Here is a 21,086-nt window from a genome sequence, read left to right as displayed (position 1 = left end):
CAGTAATGTCAATTAAATTGCTACAGCACGTGCTAAAATGAGGAGTCCTATCTGAATTATTGCATTTATACGCTGTTGAAATAACAAAAATAAATAGGAGATTTCTGTTCAGTACACTGTTGTACATGTAAGGTGAATATTATTTTGTCACTTGGTAAAATATTTGACATAATTACTGGGGGTGTCTATTGTGGTGCTAGTCTGAAGTAAGATTTCCAATTACTGATGTGTTGAAAATCTTCTAATAGATGAAATAGTTGTCGCCTGACAACTATTTCAAGAACCAAGCAATTGTATTCATCTAAATTATTGCTTGTTCACTTTCTAATCTATATTCTGAGATATTACATTGAGCTATTTAAGTGCAAGCAATATTTATGCAATGACAAAATAATATAACATAAATCCCATAGATATATTAGATAACAACTCAGAGGGGTTATCTTTTGGTAGCCTGTATTGAATATAAAAATAATTTTAACTTTTCGTTCTCTCATCTACCATTATTCACCGACCAATAAACATACTACCATTCACAAAATGAAAACATTTCTCTTTATACTAAAGCTCTTGATGGTTTGGATTCAATGCAGAAGTATGGCATGCTTTTTTTGCTAGCTATAGGATATATGTACAGTAGTAATAGGCTACGTACATTATGGGTATGATTTCTTGACTATACAACTTTCAACAATCTCCTGTTTATATTATAGTGTGTGTAGTACCATGGATTGAAGGTTTTCATTAGTTGTTACAATATAAGTGAATGAGCAGTAGTTCCAACCACTCTGGAAAAAAGAATAAACCATCCCAAATTGCCTTTCAAACCAATCAGAGAAATTATTGTGGATGGGATATCCATTCTAATTGTTGTAATTAGGATTTGGGGATTTCCAACAACATTTGAAATACTTGAAATACAAATCTCCACTTAGTATCTTTAAAATACATCTTTGTTTAGTTATACAACACCATACTGCAATATAAACACAAAATAACCAGGCTTATTCTGAACCACATATTTGGCAATAGCTTAAGAATCTAACTACTTTACTACTGACTGACTGACTGGTCAGGCTGAAACAAAGATATATAACTAAGATGTCAACAGTTTAAACCAGCCATTACTCTATAATATTCTGTGATTTATATGTGACAAAATGTTGCCGTTACATGAAAAGCTATCACTCCACAGTCAGTGCTGACACAAAACTTGCAATACATACATACATACATACGTACACTTGTCCTCAAACACTTACAATGCCACTTCCTGAACCATCAGCCATTTGTTTGCAAATGTACAGGTCTCTAATTTTATATTTCGGGCCTACATGGCTCCTGCACTGAACTCAAGAAGAAGAGGATTGATAGAAGTATTGATTTAGCCAAAATCCTTACATCATAAAGCACAGTTTCAACTATGTGCAGGTCTAGCTTTTCCATGTTTTATGACTACATCATATGACCTTCCTTCACCTCTTAACTATAGTTTCAATATCTGTCAGTGTCAAATTAAATCTCAGAATTATGAATTCAGTTTTAAACAACTGCAGGTAAACTCAACCAAGAAACCAATAGTGCACAAATATTGAGTGGATTTGCGCAAATTGGGATAAACAATTTAAAGTTAGTAATCATACTTGCTCTAGATTGTTTAAGGATATAAGCTCAGTTCCATATATTGTGAATGTTCTTCACAGATTAGGTGCAATCTTAGTGGTGAAGGAAACTCATGCATATCCTATGTATATTTATGTACCATATGAGCCTTACACAAATTTTCTGTAAATAAATTTACTTTAGGCAGTCAAGCTGCAAAGACACACAATGTACAGTGCCCATCTCTACCATGATAGTCTAGGATCCAACCATTAACATCAGCCAATAAATATCTCTGGATATATGAGTTGCTTTAGTTTCTCCTCGCCAGTAGCAAAACCCCCAGCAAGATGGCCCCTGCAGCGATTACAGCACCGCCGATGAGGAAGGGTTTCAGGTGTTCCAGAGAGTCTGTACTGGAGGCAGCAGCCTCCTCAGCCTCTGATGCAGCCTCGGCCTCAGCTGCTCCGTCCTGTGGAGGAGGATTCTCAGGCTCGGGGGCCACTGGGGCCACTGGGGCAGGGTCAGCTTTACGAGGGGTTGCTGGCTCCTTCTTCTCTGCTTTAGATGTTGGCTTGGGCACTGGTGCCCCGCTCTTGGCTTTGGATTCCATAATGGAACCAGGAACAGAGGTGTGGTGTGGTCAGGAGCAGCCCCTCTAAGGTAGGATGCGTACCGCTTCACTTGAGGATGCACCACAAACAGACAGACAGATTACATAGTTTATAGAGAGATTATCTGGATTAGGCTCAGAAATTAATGTTATCCGTTTCATGTTATAGTGATATACAAAAGAGCCTTACAAAGGCACATAATTACCTTAGGCTCACAAATGAATGTTATCTGTTTTATGTTATATTGATATACAAAAGAGCCTTACAAATGCACATGACCATATGGGCACAGATCAGTCTTGAGTTTGCAAGGCCTTATGTGACCTTGGAAAAAGATGACATTGGAAATTTCCTGACATGCTTAGGTACAAAAGACTAGTTTATATTGAGTACCTGTGAAATAAACTTTCTTGGAAGAAAATGCTGTGTGGACAACACTGTCCCATGTAGAGCGTTCTCATGGGTGGGGGGCTAGTTTTGTAATGGAGGAACGGACTATAGTACACTGCATCTGCAAATGGCCATATAGTGTCATACTTGAGTTGAAAATGACTGTACAGTATATTGTTGCTGTAAATTAATGCTCTACTTGATCACACTACAGCATCACACAAAAGCACCAAAAGTAATAGAACTGCAAGGTGGGAAAATGGCACAAAGCTACACGTTTTGAGCTTGTAGATCTGCTACTTTTGCTATTTTTTAATTTGAATCCTGAAAAGTAACAGTTTGAGATATGTTTTCACCCGACAGAGACGTTATGAGTTTCAAATCTGTATGTACCATCACAAAACACACAGTATGATGAGGTATGATTTGCATGAACTATAAAAGGAGGACAAGATGGAGGAGAGAAGGTGACTGCAATAGAGGTAATAAAGTCAGACAAGGTGAAGAAGGAAAATGTGGAGAAAACTACAGATATAATGCAACGATGTCACATCAGGTTGGATGACAGAATAATTGGCTACAGAGGCCATAATTAAATAAATGAATGCCAAATAATGTAAATGTTATAGGATGAATTATGGCTACAACATACCTTTAATTTTTCACTTATCCCTCAGCCCGGTAGAGATTGCAAGAAGAAAGGATGAATAAGGTGCTACTGCAAAGCTAGCAGCTGGAGCTCAGATTCAGAATGTCCGTATACGATCAGCAGATGAGAGGAGAGAGGAGGTAGAGAGATGGAGGACAGGGACAGAAACAGGATGGAAGGATGAGGGAGGAGAGCCTGGGTTGTACCATCGTATCCTCAAAAGAGAGGGGTGTCTATTTTGTGCTTTACGTCCATTTAATTCTGTAGGTTCACCACATTATGTCAGGGGTATTTTTTGGAGTATTCTTCTCTCGACTCAGCTCCTGCCTGTTCCTGTGTACCTATCTGCTGCTCAATGTTTAATTACAGTTGCGCTTAGAGTATAATAGTAGTATAATAGTGGGTCAATCTGTCTTGTACAGCATACATACATTAATCTATATATGTCATCTTTCTCCAAGGAAAACATATCCTCATCACTAGACTAGCTGAAGTGGCCTGGTCCCTGCATGTGAACTGCAAATCAACTACCGGTATATCATTCAATATCATAATTAAATAACATAATTTACATCTGTTGTAGGTAACAGTTTGTCTTAATTGTAAATCTATTTTTAATAAATGTAGCCAATATGTATTGCTTATAGGCCTATATTTGTAAGTGTCAGTGTCACTGATAGGCACAAAATACACTATTATAATTGAGCAAGATTCAATAATGTTCGTTTCACGAGAAGAAATTGTTGTCTTTCGCTGTAAATCTGGTGGTGTCACCATGGTAACAAACTTCACTGTCAGACAAATTTTACATGCATATGATGCGCATGCGTTACGTGATGGACGGTTGTACAACTGGAGCAATATTATTTCTTTAGTTCATAAGATTCCAAAGCTTGTCAGAATAACCAGGCGAGCCCACATTTCACACAAACCCACTAAAAAGCCTGACAAAATGAGGAGCGACAGGTTATAAAACGAGGCCATTTTAATTTACATACGGATCCCCTTTTAGAAATCGGCGCAGAGTATGGCCGAGGTCCGGTCTTCTCCATAGCATAGAGTTATAAAGGATAGGGTCTTCTCCCCTGAGACCCGGACATTCCGCGGTATTCACAAAGCCATTTAACCGCCTCCAACGCAGAATCCCAGCCCTTTTATCAACAGTACTAAACAACAGGACAGCCACAGGTCTACGTAAACAACGCAAATTCCAATGACGTACATTTTCTACGCATATTGCGCAGTGGTGAGCCTTTCTATGTTTGAGCAAAAAAAAATGTTTGAGCCGCAGCAGCGGAGTCAGTGGGAATGGGAATTGAAACGACGTATCGTTGGAGAGAGAGGTTTAGTCCAGGGAGAGGAGGTGGGCCAGTTGCTCGGGACCTGCCCGTCTGCCTGCCGCCACTGAGGAGGTTCGGGAGTTGTCCCGGGTTGTCCCGGTAGTGTCGGATTGTTTCTACTGGGTGTATCACTATCAGTATCGGAAGATTCAATCATTCACCGCGACGGACTTGTCTTTTTTTCTTCTTCTTTCCTATTGACACACACACACACACACACACACACACACACACACCATGAAGAACTCCTCGGACACAGATGCTAAAAAGACACACGGGAAATAAAACCTGCAACAACCGACGACGTGTTGCAATTTTTACTACGGGAACCGAACGCCTCGTTAAAAGACTAGCAGAGATTGAGCCGTGGTTTGTCGGTGCGGTGCTGACAGACACCCGCCCGGTGGCACATCACACTGTTTGTGTGTGTGGAACCCTGATTTCTTTCATGCTCGGTACTTGACGGATCTATACAGGTCCTCCTGTGTGCTCTGCCGTCCGACATGACGTCTGTATAAGTCAAATCGTGTCATCATCGGCATAACATTTCCGAAGCGGGTTGGTTGCCGTGTTGGTGTCAGGAGGGATAAACGAGGTTGAGAAGAAGGATATGGGACAGCGAACGGAACCGATGCAGTGGGTCTTGGCAAGGCATCGTCAAAATACAGGTGAGTAGCAGCAGCAGCAGCAGGATGAGAGAGAGGGAAACAGTGGTGCTCTGCACTATAGCCCAATTAATTAATTAAACTCCGACATTATTGAAATGGAAGGGCCAATTTGATTCCATTTGCAGGCTACTCTCGCAGTTACAAATGTATACATTTACAATGAGGATTTTGTTGTGTATCTTTTAAACGTGAATGGCTTTTCACCTGTTAAATTCATTTTCATAGTGTTTGTTTTTTTTGGACGAGGGACACATTTCCACAAGGCCTAACTTTACAGGTCACTAAAGCAACTGTTAAATGGATTTGATTTTCATTCAACCCACAGCCCACGGGGCTTTCGAATTGTTGTCAATTAACGTCTTGACAATATTTAAGACAAATTCCTTCTGAACTGCATCCATCAACCAGTATTATTGCTTGAACTATTTGTATTATTGTACACAGTCCCAGATATGAGTAGTCCACTTAGTCTTAGGGTATATGCAGACTTGACAGGACTGCTAATGAGATTCCACGAAACGAAATGTCACACCCATTTCTCATTTTGTCCACAGATAATGTCAAGCTTGTGCCTTGTTCACCTATTCATGTATATTTCATGATATAATTTGAAAGAGATGGCAATTGGGTGGAATGTATCATAATACTAGTATGAGCACAGGGTCAGGGTGTATGTATAGGCCTATAGTATCCAACAAAATGATATCCTTTCTGCAGAAAGAAGACCCTCACCTCTGTTGTCTATTATATGATAATCTTTTTTGCAAAAAGTGAATTTGAAAAAGAAATGTCACAGACTGACCTAATTTACACTGGCAGTGCCTATGTTGTAAGTGTACTACCTATTACTTAAAAATAAAAATCAATCACCTGTGTGCCTAAAAGACAGGTGATGAATTAAAGTGCAAATCAACATAACATGTTTTATTAATGTGTTGGGCCACCACAAGCTGCCAGAACCGCATTGTACACATATCTGGATTGGAATTCTATGTGAGGAACACCAATGAAATATTCCCTAATTTGTTGTTGATTTTTTTTGTGTGGCTTTCGCCTTTATTTTATATATTTTTATGGAGGGACAGACAGTAGGCTGACAGGAAATGGGGAGGGAAGACATGCAGTAAAGGCCGTCGGAATCGGGAGTCGAACCCGAGGCACACTGCCAGACTGGATTGCCAGCCAAGGTGCCTGGACCACTGAGCCATGGCCCAGGCCCTAATTTGTTGTTTTGACCATGGTGGTGAGGAGCAATGTCCAAAATCTCCTATAGGTGTATTATTGGGTTGATATCGGGAAACTGAAGGCCATATAGCTTATAGCATATGATTCATCATTTGCATACCCGTCAAATCATTCAGTCATAAAAATTAGACCTTTTTGATCCTGTGGGGGAAATTCAATTTTCGGCTTCACTTGCCTATTAGCTGTTCAAGTACTCAGACTGAGTGAGCGGTTGTAGAGGCCAGTTAAGGTTAAGTGTCTTGCTCAGGGACACAAGGACACATTGCTGAGGCACAGAATTGAACCTGGGACCCTCTGTTTCCCAGGTGGCCTCTTTACCCATTCAGAAATGCCCTGTGGATGGGTGGTGGCGTGGTGCAATGTCATCCTGGAAGTGACCACTCCCATGAGGACAAATGTTTGGTCATAGGATAAAGGTGATGATCACTCAGAGTAACTTTGTATTGATTTGCAGTGACCCTTCCCTTAAAAGTTCAATGGACCCCAACCCCCCTCACACACACACACACACACACACACACACACACACACACACACACACACACACAGTGACACACACCGTTGCACACGCCTGCCTATGGTTTTTCTATCACTGAACTCTCAAACTATAAGGTATTCTGCAATGAGGGGTTTATACACTGCGACCCTGTTATAACATCCTAGAATGTAGCTTGACGGACTGTTCCTTCTGACACAGTCTGATCACATCGTCCTGTATTGACATTCTCAGTCACCTGAGGAAGAGTTGCTCTTCTACTCAGTTTTTCCTTACATATCGTATGAATGCACAGTATATGCACAGTCATCGAATGTGAGTCTTCCAGCAGTCTTGATATTCGTTGATCCAATTTACTGATATCTGTCCATTATAGATAAAATTGCATATGTCACTTTCGTCACTGTTCCTTCCTATTGAAACCCTAGCAGCCAGTTGAGCAGACTTTGTGACTGAAGCACCTGCCATCTGTGCCCCAATAATGAACCTTGGAGGAATGAACCTAGATCAGTGCTTCTCAACCTTTTTCCAGCAAATACCATCACAGAAAATATTTTGCTCTGGTAGTACTTGGTGTGCCAAATATTTCCAGATTTTCTTTTACTGTTAAAATACAGTAGCTGAGTAGCGTACACCTAGGGCGTACACCTAACATATCGTATTGAGCTATGCACAGGAAAATTAATTCCTATATGGGCCCTAGATATTTGATAATTTAGATAATACTTTTTCTCTTGCCGTCTTGATCCAAAATCAAGGTCATGTCGGCCTGCTCAGCATTTTTATACATGTTAAAACAGTGCATGGTAGAATGTTATTGGAAGTAAATTGTGTATTATGCATTACATCTGTAACGAACAATCTGCATTTGTTTCCATTCATTTATCCAGGTTTTCTTTAATTTGTTACCCATCTGTACATACCGTTTAGAGTATAAACCTTTTGTTTATACCGTACTGTTTGTGATATGATTTAATGTAATGTTCCTATTACAAGAATTAGCTTCACACACGGTTGCAGTTGACCAGTCTTATTGATGTGACTGAGCAGTGAAATAGCATAATATTGATAACTAAGGGGAACGATTACTTCTCAGAATAGCATATATGGGATTTCAGCCAGATATGAATAAAAACTGAGTGGTGCAACTCTGTGTGGGGGTTCCCGGGGGGTCCCCCGAACTTCCAGACCCACAGGAACGCGCCCAGTGTGCCGGCCCGGTTCCGACGAGCCGCCCCGCGTCCGAAACGGTCTTGGGCACAAATTGGGTTAGGATGATATCTAAGAATAGATGTAGACCTAGTGCAGAAACATAATTGCCTTCCTTGTTGCACCACTCACTTCAGACATGTCTGATTTTAAAGTATTGTGCTTGAGGTTGTCACATGATAAAAACCTTGTAGCTTTCCTTTCATCCGATAAAATACGCTCGATTCTGTTCGAAAATGTTAATTTTATCAGTCTAAAGCCCTAACCACACCAAAGGGTCAAGACTGTTTTAGCGTTGTCCCTGCGGTGTGATATGTCTTGTTGCACGTTGACCCAACGCATGGAATTCAATGGCCCAAACCACACCAAAGGGTCGAGACGGTTTTAGCGTTAACTCCGCAACCGTTTGGACCCAAGGAGTTGCATGGTGACCCTTTGGTATTGTTAGGGCTTAAAGGGTCATTTAGGCTGAGGTAAATATCAGTTGTGTTGTTTCCACTGTGCTACTGTCTTCAGCATGGTTCTGCTCATGCCAATGATTAATCTTCCCACGGTGGTTTTTGTGACAGTGACCGACTATAATAAGTCCATCTGAACAGCCAAAGTACAAAATTACATAATTCAGAACTTTGGTGGGGCCTCTCCTAACTTATTTGGGCTAATCTTGTACCTCCAAGACTAGCCGATAATAGTTCAGCTACTGTGATTGATTCATTGGTCAGAAGTTGGTCAGACATGAAATAAATTTGTACTGGTATTAAAACCACTGCTTATGTCTGTAAACTGCAAACCGACTGTGTTGCCATGGTGTTGCTAGGCAGATTCATTGAACTGTATGGGCATACAGTATTACTGAGTAGGAGGTTTGGTGTTCAGAACTTAGAAGTGTTCGGTGGCAATTTAACATGCTTTCATCCGCCCCAAACATGCTTGGATTTGCCATCCCGTATGAAGCCGAAATAAAGTTAGGTGTCAGTTGGACATTTTTTTATTATAGAGCTGCCTACAGCTATAGATTATTTGTTAGCAATTATTCTATTGATTACTTGTTCTATTAATCAAATAATTGAGAAGCTCTTTTATTAAATGTTTATATATGAACAATTCCACGTGAACATTTTATAGATTTTTCTTTAAAATAATAAACTAAAGTGATGATTAGTATGATTAACCTATTTTATACTTGAAGGGATGTTTCACTTAAAACTGCACTGTGTAACTTACTTCTTGTCTTCTTCTACCCCCGATTTGAACCTTGACATTTTTACCATTGAACTAATAGAGCCTGCTTGCTTCCTCAGGGGATGAATTTTGAATCTTGACCATCAGGTCAAAGTTCGTGTCTATAGGTGAGACAAGACCTTTGACATGATCTAAATGTCTCGATAGAGCAGGGAGACAACATTTGTATAAGTTATTTTGTAAAATTAAATGAATTAATAAAACAAAAAGTTACATAGTGCCGCTTTATACTTCAATGTGTGACCACCAGTTGCGATGGTGCGAGTTACATTTTGTGAAAAATATATATCTGAAAGATATTGACAAAAATTGTTTCGAAATTAATCCAAAGTGGGTCATTTTATCATCTACTCAAACTTTTGTGAACACCCCACAGTGGCTCGATTCAGTGTTGAGATATCTGATATTCATTTTTTATCAGACATGCCCCCTTCCTATACAAACCCATTGTAACTTCAAACTCCATTAGATTGATCAAAAACACCCGTACTTGCCTGGTTCTGGTGACTCATTCTGCCCTGTGAAGGCCATACCCAAAGTATGTTCAGAGTTTGTGTTGTGTGCTGTGTGTGTGTGTGTGTACATGCATTGCTGAACACCCCAAAGTAGTAGTAGCTGTAGTAGTAGTTGACCCCCAGCAATTGCTGCATTATGCCAAAGCTCCACATACTGTGTTGCGTTGCGTTGGGACAGCGTAAAAAATGAACTGGGGCAAATGCTGCGAAATGCAACGCAATGTCGGCAGTGGAGCACCCTTAAAAATGGAACATTCCCTGCATTGACGCTGACGTGCTGCCCGGTGGCTGCAGTGGAGCTTCGGCTTTACAAACATTCACCCATTATTAACCAACAATGTATACAACATTGTACTTTATAGTTGCATAATGGAGATATTTCATATTGGTATGAGTAATGTGACTGCATGACCAGAAGGTTGTTGGCTGAAGTAAACTACGCACATGCAGACACAGACTCGCGCAGACACACTACAGTAACTTTGCACTATAGGGATCGACCGATTTTCCTGTTATAACGATACCGATTAGTGGTGATCACAGAGACCGAATATTAAGAGCCGATAAAAAAACACATTAATTAATTATTATTTATGTTTTAACCAATACCGAAAAAGATGTAGTGTATGCATGTCTGTGTGTGCAGCATAGACGTGTGCACTGCAGTGAAAAAAGCATCATTGACGTGTGTGTGAATCTCTGTCTGCTAGAGCGAGCTTCTCTCAGTGGTTTCACTGATCAGACTTATGCATTATTGACCACTGACAATTGCCATATGATGCCCGCTTTTCACTTTTCCAAATGTTAAACTCGATCAGCGTTTTTTTGGGTTAGGGTGAGTAATATGGTACGCCACAACGGCTCTGTTGTCACGGTTACGAACCCTGCAGGCTATGGGATCTGCTCGGTTGTCACGGTTACTGTACCAGCCGGTGGGTGGACTTACCTCTCGGGGCTACAGTATAGAGCGTCGCAGTCCCACCTCCTTTCAGAACGACGAGTGGCCCAGGAAATGAATCCCAATGCATTTTTCCCATAAGGTTTTCTTAAAGTATTTATTTAAAGACGCTTACGCCGCGGACAAAGCCAACTCGGATCGTGACAAATCATGACAATGAACACAATGTTTTGGGCCGATCAAATCATTTATAAGAAGAAAAATAAAACAAATAGTGTTGTCTCCTGCCTTTATTTTCTTCTTTCTAATGATTTGATTGGCCCAAAATATTGTGTTCATTGTCATGATTTGTCACGATCCGAGTTGGCTTTGTCCGCGGCGTAAGCGTCTTTAAATAAATACTTTAAGAAAACCCTATGGGAAAAATGCATTTGGATTAATTTCCTGGGCCACTCGTCGTTCTGAAAGGGGGTGGGACTGCGACGCTCTATACTCTATAGTATATACAGTATACTATACACACTCACACACAATGCCACATAGGGAAGAACAGCAGCAGTACCAGACAGTGCTAAAGTTATATAAGAACTTTGATTTAGGAGCTGTGTCCTCGGAAAAGCTTTATGAGCGTGGGAGAGCTTTGGATATCATGTCCTTAGTGTGTACATGCGTTTTTCACAATCGCAAATGTTGAATGAACGTTGTGTTATAAGGGGAGGGGAATACAATCTAAACTGTCTGGGGTGCACTCAAACTCCTGAGTAGACGTTGAAATGACCCCACAGATGTGTTAAGTCAAGTGAAATATCCCTTTAACCCTAGTCTCGTGAGCCAGACTGTTGCCTCTCACAATTTTAAAATGCTTCCATCATACAGTGTGGAGCAGAAATGGAAATAAAAAAATATGTAAAAATATTTTAAGGTATATTTTGTGAATGGAAATGACGAACATCTTGATGATATCACAATATAAATAAAAACTATGGAAGTGGTTCTGTACGTGTACACATTTGTAAACTGAAGAATTTAGCCAAATTATCATGTTGCTAGAACCACCAGAGTTTCTTGATCCAGCTCTTGATTTTATTTTTGGCCACCGACCGACCGTGGTGTTTTTCTCCATCGCGTCAGTTAACTGGTCTGGTCAGTCCCCTTCCTTGTTGTTGCTAGGAATGTACTGCTTGAGCTGTGTGAACCTGGTGTCTGAGAATGCTCAGCAGCTCATTTACTCATGACATGACCAATGGGAGTTGGCACTTTCAGTGTTTCTTAGATACGATCCCTTCACACCGTGGGATCTATTCAAACCACAACAATCTAGTTGAAAGCATGACAATGCGACGACGTTACTACCGGCTCAGAAGTCAGAACACGAGTTGGCATAACCTTTTTTAATATCTATCCTAGTATCCTTGTTAATATAACACGACTATACCACACAAGCCACCCCCCCCCCCAATTACCTAACACCTACCTACAAACCAGGGAGTTTGTGTACACAGTTTCACAATCACAGCAATCAAGTCAATGGTGACATGGATTAGCTGTTCACAGAATGACGGACGGATGATGGACAGGCAGACGAACAGGGTGCAAAACATAGTCTCGGCGGAAACAATAGAGCGCCATAGTCCTGACGTCACTCGCCCATCCGCTCGCTTCCCCTGGTTCACGGAAATAATTTCTCTATGGAGAATAACATGGGGTCATCTTGAAATCGTTTCATATACATGTTATGGTCCAAAAATAAACAAGCTGTCTCTGCGTTATTGTCAGGGAGGTGTCTGTATCGTTTGCGACAGTCACTAATTCAGTAGCAGTAACAATAGCGTTTTCTCTCAGTTAGTTGATTCTTCATATCCATATGAGTGAAGCAACCTGGATGATTTGTTTATTTTTCAAACACAGGCGGAAATGAGCGTCATCATACAAGGAATCCAGGTGGATTAAGTGGCCTGGTATAGCACCACCATGAGACCAATTTGGGAAAAAAATTGTGGAGCATCTTCCTTGGCCTACTGTACTAGCAGTGTACACGAAAAGTGGAATGCTAGTTTCTGTGATTAGACAGACACACATTCAAAGTTTGGTTTGAACACACCAAAACAAATACCGGTATTCCATATCAGCTGTTATTTGTTTTACGCAATTAAATGATAAAATATTGATTAATGTGAATCCACACAATATTTGCTATAGTGCTCTGCTTAAATATCACTCCAACTGCCAGGATAGAGATTGGAGTGGGAAGAGGTAAAAAGGGATTGAGTGGGTGGCAATGGGAGAAAGTGGCAGAGGTAGAGTGGGAGTGAGTGGCACATGGCTTTCAGTCTAAAAATGGAAGAGCAACACGAAGCCAAAACGAGAATCTGGATTAGCTAGATAAGAAGAGAGAGGAGGAGAGCGGAGGATGGAAGAAAACATACAGCATAGGTTTCCTCAGCCTTGAAATGGTGCAGTAGCATATACAGTATGCTGCTCGTTTCATGCTCATAAGTGTTCCCCGAAAATATGAATACTGAATGAGCGTGTGGGCAGAGCATGGGAGGAGACGAGAGCATGTACCGAAAGAAACCAAGAAATGGGATTAAGCGGGAGAGAATTCAGACCGTGTAGAATAGGTAGATAGTAGTATGGATGGAGAGAGAGAGGTCAGGCAGGAGAAGGGAGGAAGAGAGGCACAATCTGGTCTGAGGTGAGAATTGACACTGACCCAGGCAGAGGATAAGCCTGAAGCTGGGGGTAATGCATGACCAAGGGAAGAGGAGACAGAGAGAGACAGGCCCAACCTGCAGCCACATCACTGACTCCACAAATTGTCAAAACACGGGAACGGTGAGCTGCAGCCGTGCCGTGCTCGGGAATCATTTGATTAGTTGATTTGACCCCCCAATTCCATCCTTTGATGCTGAGTGCCAAGCAGGGAGGCATTGGGTCCCATTTTTACAGTCTTTGGTATGACCCGGGTGCCTGCAAAGATATGACTAGTGCCTGCAAAGATATTTAATGACGGGTGCAGCTGGGAAATGCCACCAGTCATCCATTTAGGCAGCATACTGAGAATCTGCCATTGAGACTACAATGCAAGAATGCAAACATGCAGGTGCAACAAGATCTTCTATCTTGAAATTAGTTCAGACAAGATTATCTCACATCAAACTTTTATTTTGGTGATGCCTCATTCATACAGGTTGGTGATTTTATTTGTGCTGAAAAAACGACCACGTTTTGAAAAACATATGGTCGCTTCATTACAAACTGCTTTATTACAAAATGTTTTCTTCCTCTAGAATTTATGTTGGCAAAACTCATTTTAATTAATATCATTAAGCATCGTTCTTGGGCCATGTGGCCCTTAGGTCAGGACATCAGGTCATCTCTTGTTTCCGTAGCATGAGGCAGCTTGCCTTGTAAACCACTGAACTAGGGATGTCAGTAACGGATAGTTTCCCAACCGGTTAGCCGACAGGATTAACCGGGTCATTAACGGATAGTGGTTGATCTTTTTATTTTTTTTAATAGGCTACCCCAAATGTAATATGCATGTATAGGCTACATAATTAAAGTTGGTAGACGAATTGTATACATTTATTTATGCTCCTTTTTTAAAAGACAAACAAAAAAGCAACATTTAACAATATAAATAAATTGTTGTAGGCTTAATCATCAATAAACAATGCATCGCATCTGCATGATGCATGCATATGCGCGTCTACAGTACAGAGGTCCGCCAGTTCTAGTCCAAAACATAAATAAATCCAGTCCAGATCTGAGCTACCTATAAAGCCACTGGACGCATGGGCTAAGCCTTTTTTTTATTATTAAGGAAGATCAGCAAGCATGTCACCGTGTTCTGTTTGTTGACTTTTCGCTGACGAGAAATCCCTCAAACATCGATAGCACATGGCTAACTTGATAGCCGTAAGCCGTGCCAGTGCCCAGTGTGGGGAGACGGATAGGAGGAGGAAGCGGCAGCGGCTGTAAACGTTCTCCGTCCAGGCCAAATGGCCAATAATGGAATTAATAATGCCAAGTAGGTCTCTGCATTTATACGGTCGACATGTGTTCATCTCGTCTCGCTGTCACTCGCTTACATTTCGACTACCGCAAGTCCGCAAAGCTACCCTTGTAGCCAACTAGCCAGAAGTACAACAGAGAACTTTGGGATATTGAGGGGGCAGAAAACCGAGCCAGAGCGCTGTTCATGCAGCCTGGAGTGTGACAATTAAGCTTGGCGGTGCAAATAAGAACAATTTTAGGCATGTGTGCAACATGACAACTGTTTTAAAGTATTGTACAGTGACAAGTACAGTCTCTGTAATGTTTATGTTGTACTATTACTAAAAACGATCTAAAATAAAGGGATTTAAGATCAGAACACGTATTTATTATTATGCAAATTAACCGTTAAAGCTGATAAAAATATCCGGATGTTTCTTAACGGTCGGCTAACCGGTTAACCGGTTAACCCCTGACATCCCTACACTGAACATAATGCTAGTATGTCGCAGTTACTTATACCCAATCCAACCATGAGTGCCATGTCTATAGTCTTTGGTAAGACTTGGCCTGGGATTGAACCATAGAGTTATAATATATCTAGAGAACAGATTGAGGAGCGACAGCTATTCACTTCAATGGAAGTTGCTCAGTGGCGTTTTGAAGGACCCGGAAAGAATGGCGAAGTCTTCCGGGTAGTACCCCTCGAGCGTTGATATGATTGGTTGGCTCCTATCATAGTACCCCTTGCGCTGTTCTTGTAGTACATCTACGCCACGTCCTACAGCATAAACTTTACCTGGGCCCAGCCCGCCTGCACTTCCAGGTTTTGACCAGTAGACGGCCTCAACGTTGCCCAGGCATCCTGGGGGCTTGAACCCTGACCTCCAAGTTTCAATAACCACAAGGTCACTGAGCTGGTCACAATAATGCATAGCATTGCTGTTCAATGCGTTAAATTGCATTTTTGCTTTCCTGCTGCTAGTGTGTGTCTTCAAACTGGTTTTTATAATCTGGTTTATTTGACTAAGGCAGATAAAGTAGGGCCTACCTAGGCTATTTGTACAAGTTAAGTAAGAAAGATGCTGATGCTATGACCACTGTCTGGGTGACAACATGACAGTCTTGCACAGACTATGATAGAAATTGCAGTACTTACTATTCTTGTGTAATTAGTTCCTTTCTAACTTCATACTGAGCAAAGGATCTAACGGTTATAATTCAGGTGTAACACATTCTTAATAATAACTTGCAGAATTAACTAAGTTAAACAACTAGCCAAATTGTCATGCTAACAAAAAAGGTGTAGGTGTACCTTTTTCATTGACTCAATACTTTTTAGACGGTAGCCTACAACTGTGAATGACATAAAGCCATGGTCTTGTTTCCAGATCAATTGTGCTCCATTTGGACAAATCAAAAGTGCAACAAGAACCACTACACAAAAAAGTGACAGATACGAGATGAGATAAGAAAATGAGATAAAAGAATACGATGAAAGAAGGCTAACATACTCCTGATCCTGCTGACAGCTGTTTATCAGAATTGAGATTATTGCAGTCTGACTTGATATGCTGTTGCTGCAGACAACCTGCTACAGGACTAATATCTCAGCAGCACTGCTGTAGGGGATGAGCAGCATAATTTGCTTAGCTATATTTCGTCATCATTAAATGACTTGTGTCAGATGCGCGTGCCCTGGTCTGATGCAGTTCAGTGGGTCTGTCCAAAGACAAGGCAATGATGGCAGAATGGAAGCCCTGTCATTGTTGCATCATTGTTGTTGTTACATCACATGGGTACGGTCCTGCCACACAGCAGCACACTGTGTCGAGCACAAAAGCGTTTTCTCACATGCAGTGACTTGTCACAGGCATTCCATAAAACACATGTCAGATGCAGAGATTAAACGGCAGGCTGTGTGGGTAGTTTATGACTCATGAAGCGGATAAAACGGGGAGAACACACATTAGCCTAGTATTCTATCCTACTGTATGTGGAGAGTTTTAAATCGAGGTTAATAAAGCAGATCGGATCTGGTTTGTGCTTGTGAAGCAGCTTGATGCATTTGAGCTTGCCTTGAGCTCAATATGATAATGTTTTTTGAGGATACGTTTTTAGATGTCCTTGGATTGTGTACGTGATTAATGTGCCCTGAACTGATTTTCATCTATTCTACTATACCACCGTACATCATGGTAAATAATTTTTGATCAATATGACAAGATTTGTTGTTGCTCCTGAGCTACATCTAACATTATCATTACATAACAAAGCATAATTGATTTGTTTTATTGTGATGACAAATATTTAGCTCCTTAGTTGTTGATGAACACAAAACAGAGTGCTTTTTCCCCCAAAACCTAAATGTAAAAAAAATATGTTTTTTCATTCAACATTTCCCAATCCCCCCACCCCAACCCATACACACAAACACCTTCAGCCCTCCAAAGATAAAAACAAACAAACACAAAAAAACCATGATAACAATTAACACCATGACGTAAATCACTGTCAAGTTCAAGTGCACGGTCATGTGCCCGAGACGGAGATTGATAATCTCCGTCAAATTAGTGCTATGAATACTGATCGCATCGCTCTACAGCCTAGATGTGCTTGCTGACGATGGGCACATTTTATTAGTAGCTCTGTTCAGCCCAAAGCCTTTCTGTGACAATGGTTCACTGTCACCAGAAGAGCTGTAGTTCTACAAGTAACATCTACAAAACCAGCAAAGCAAGGATTGTTGTTATTGTCTCCACCAGGCCGAAGGCATGAGGAGAGAGTATGTTTTGCACTCCGTCCGTGTGTGTGTGTGTGTGTGTCTGTGTGAGTCCGTCCGTGTGTGAGTGTGTGTGCGTCCGTCCGTCCGTCTGTTACCAGCTAATCTCCGGCACTGTTAAGACAAAAACTATTTAAACTTTATTAGGAAAAATAAACCAAACTATAAAACCAGTAAGACACCCTAAAGGGCAAGGTCGCGTGACGCATGCACGCATCCGCCTGGGTGACAGCAGACTGCTGGGCGAGCGCTGGTGCTTTGGCATGGAGGGGCAGATCAATATGGAATTAATTCTGTACTGGCCATATATGGAGCGTGTCTTGAGTGTACAGGGTTTGATGAGGTCAGATCAACATATGGAATGTCAGAACAGGTCAGCTCCATATATGGACATCTAAGGGTGGCAGCGGGGGCAGTGTCTGGAGTGTACAGGGTTTGATGAGGTCTGGCCCTAATGTAGCGTATCTTGAGTGTACAGGGTTTGATGAGGTCAGATCAATATATGGAATGTCATAACAGGTCAGCTCCATAGGAGATCTAAGGGTGGCAGCGGGGGCAGTGTCTTGAGTGTATGTGTACGTGATGGACTGACAACCATATTGGACGGATCGGCTGACAGGTTTTGCATATCTGCAACCTACAGTCGCAATAAATGTCTAAGAGTAAACCGTAAAACAAGGAGTTGAGAACTTGACTGGAGAAAGCAGTATTGAAGAGGTGGGTTTTGAGGGCGGTTTCTAGGAAGGGCGACTTTGATGTGGTTGGAGTCAGAGAGTGCATTCCAAAGGGAGGGCATCTGCAAATTAAACCTGCTGTGCCTAAGTGAATCTGCTAATGTCCTCCTCAGTAATACTGTAGAATGATGAACAGTACTACTAATGCGCTGTTTTCCCAGGCCAGGGTGATGGATGGAATGCCCTTGAGGAGGACAGTGCTATTGAGAGGTTTGTTGGGTTGATGATGACTCCCTGAAGTGAGTGAGGCCAACTGAATGTTGACACTGATCTTGCTGTGGTGAATTTGCTAAATGTGATGTACGTATGTACATGTAGGTATGTCAGTTTACATATACATTATACGCAGTAATACTATGCTATAGTATACAGTATATCTGTACTACGTTTAAAAGAGGCTTGACCATATAGAGTATATCACAGCATTAAACCACTAGTATTTACTGTTCACAGGACCTGCAGTCACCACACCATTGTTCAACATGGGCTACGACAAATGCTGGGTCATAGTTGTCTCCACCAGGCCAAAGGCATGGGTAGAGAGAGTATGTTTTGCACTCCGTCCATGTGTGTGTGAGTCCGTCCGTCCGTGCATCCGTCCGTCTGTTACCAGCTAATCTCTGGCACCATTAACCCGGCCGATGCCAAATTTCGCACACAAACTCCTTGGAGGCCAACGATGAACCTTATGATGCCCCAAATTTTCCGGAATGGCCTGTTATAGCGCCCCCAGGAGGCCGCCTTTAAAAAAAATAATTCAACATTTTATTTTGTTTTTCAAAATCTTACAAGATCAAAGTTCAGTACAAAGCAGCATCAACATTACAAACCTTACAAATAGCCAGTCCAAGAAACATAACAGTTAAAATAAAAAATTTAAATAAGAAAAATAACAGCAAGGAAATGAATGGTCATTTGAGGTTCATATACATCCAGAACTCATCCCATGTCTCTTTCATTTTGCTTTCTGCATCTACCCTGCCCAACATGTATTCATATGATGTTATTTTGATCATTTCTCCAATTCCATTCTTTAAGCCCAGGTGCTCTGGGGACCTTCCAATGACGCAACAGTATTCTGGCAGCGGTAACAAGTCCAACCTTTATAATAGTGAAATCATTTTTAGATATGCCAGGGACAGCAGTTCTGTCCCCTATTAGACAGAGCCGCGGATCCCAGGGCACACACTATCTCTATAGACATGTGTTCAAGCCGGATCTGTCCGATATTTCATATTCCATCCCAATTGGCTAACATTGGCTTTCAAAGTTTGCAGGATTGGCCCGTTTTCAACAAAAACCTCAAATCATGAATGCAGCGTGCATGCAATTTACGTGAAATCTTTCACGGACTTTCCTACTAGGCTGAGGAATATATCTCACCCTTTTCACATTGGCCTGTTATAGCGCCACCAACAGGTGGATTTTTGCAAAACACATTTTTGGAACGAATCATCCAATTGCCATCCAAGGATTAAGAAGAAATGGCAACCTTTTCACATTGGCCTATTATAGCGCCACCAGGAGGCCACAACCTGACCTGCCCTGGTGGAGACCTGTGCCCTGAGGGGACTTTACCTATAGTTTGATAATACCCATAGCGTTATTTATTCTATAAAAAAAAATAGAAATAGGATTTGGTCAATTAACTTAATTAACTGTAAACTAGAAACTGCCCCAGTTAACAAAATAGTAGCTGCACTGGAATTATGGACAGTGGGGAGACCGAGTTTTCAGAAAACATTATGCAGCCATTCTGTCATTGTCAAAAGGTTGGTCTTTTCTGCTCTGTCTTGTAGCCTCTATTGATAGGTTGAAAGTAATTTGACAGGAAATGGGGAGAGAGATGGGGGGGAAGACACACGGCAAGGGCCGTTGGGATCGGGAGTCGAACCCACGGCACGCCATCAGGCTGGCTCAGCAGCCTAGGTGCCCAGACAGTTGAGCTAACTGTCCAGGCCTGTCTTGTAGTTCCTTTGAACAATGGATAAACTTCGGTGTCTCCTCAGATGCTAATTTACAGTATGAGCTTGCACTGACCAATCGGCAAGCTTACCTCTCTGTCCTTTTATAGTACTCTCCATCAGGGCAAATAAAGGTTGGAACTTGGACATGGGCAATGTTATTCATTATATCAGCTCATTTGTGATAGATACTGGTGTTTTCAAAGGTACTTGTTCTTGTTCTATGAAAACTTGTAAAACCCGTCAGTCTTTCAGTCGGTCACACCTCCATATACGGTTGCCAGTCCATTACGCCTCATGACATCAAGCCTCGTCATGCCTCGTGACGTCACACCTACAATCCCTGTTATGCCCGTATATGGAGTTCCCTGATGTCATCAATTATAACTTAAGCCCATATATGGGAATGTCGTGAGTTACGCCTCATGAGTTGTGACATCACGTCTCGTGACGCGAGTCACACTTGCAAATGAACCAAGTTGGTACAACAAATGGATCTCCATATGTGGAGCTGACTATCATTACCTGGATTTCCAAATATGAAGATCACGACACTGACCTCATCAAACCCTGGATGGATTTGACATACTAGATCTGCATATATGGAGCCGGCCAGTCACCTCTACATCTGACCTCACTTACGCCAGATTAATAGTTTAACTCTGCTTCTCTACTGTGCCGTATCTAGAAGCTCTGTTGTTTCAGCACGACCTACCCTTTAGGGCGTCTTACTGGGGAC

General features: G+C 41.5%; 1 protein-coding gene across 1 annotated transcript in view; it reads left to right on the top strand.

Annotated features, from left to right (window-relative positions):
• Positions 1 to 4,532: 4,532 nt before the first annotated feature.
• dagla (diacylglycerol lipase, alpha) overlaps positions 4,533 to 21,086 on the top strand; it is a 47,481-nt gene continuing 30,927 nt past the window's right edge. The window contains exon 1 of the mRNA XM_080767076.1: positions 4,533 to 5,263. The gene's annotated coding sequence lies outside the window, so the exon portion shown is untranslated. The remainder of the gene's footprint in view (positions 5,264 to 21,086) is intronic.

Source organism: Protomyctophum bolini (genome assembly GCF_963924005.1).
Source record: "Protomyctophum bolini genome assembly, chromosome: 1".
NCBI lineage: Eukaryota > Metazoa > Chordata > Actinopteri > Myctophiformes > Myctophidae > Protomyctophum > Protomyctophum bolini.
This window is presented reverse-complemented; position numbering and strand designations above follow the sequence as displayed.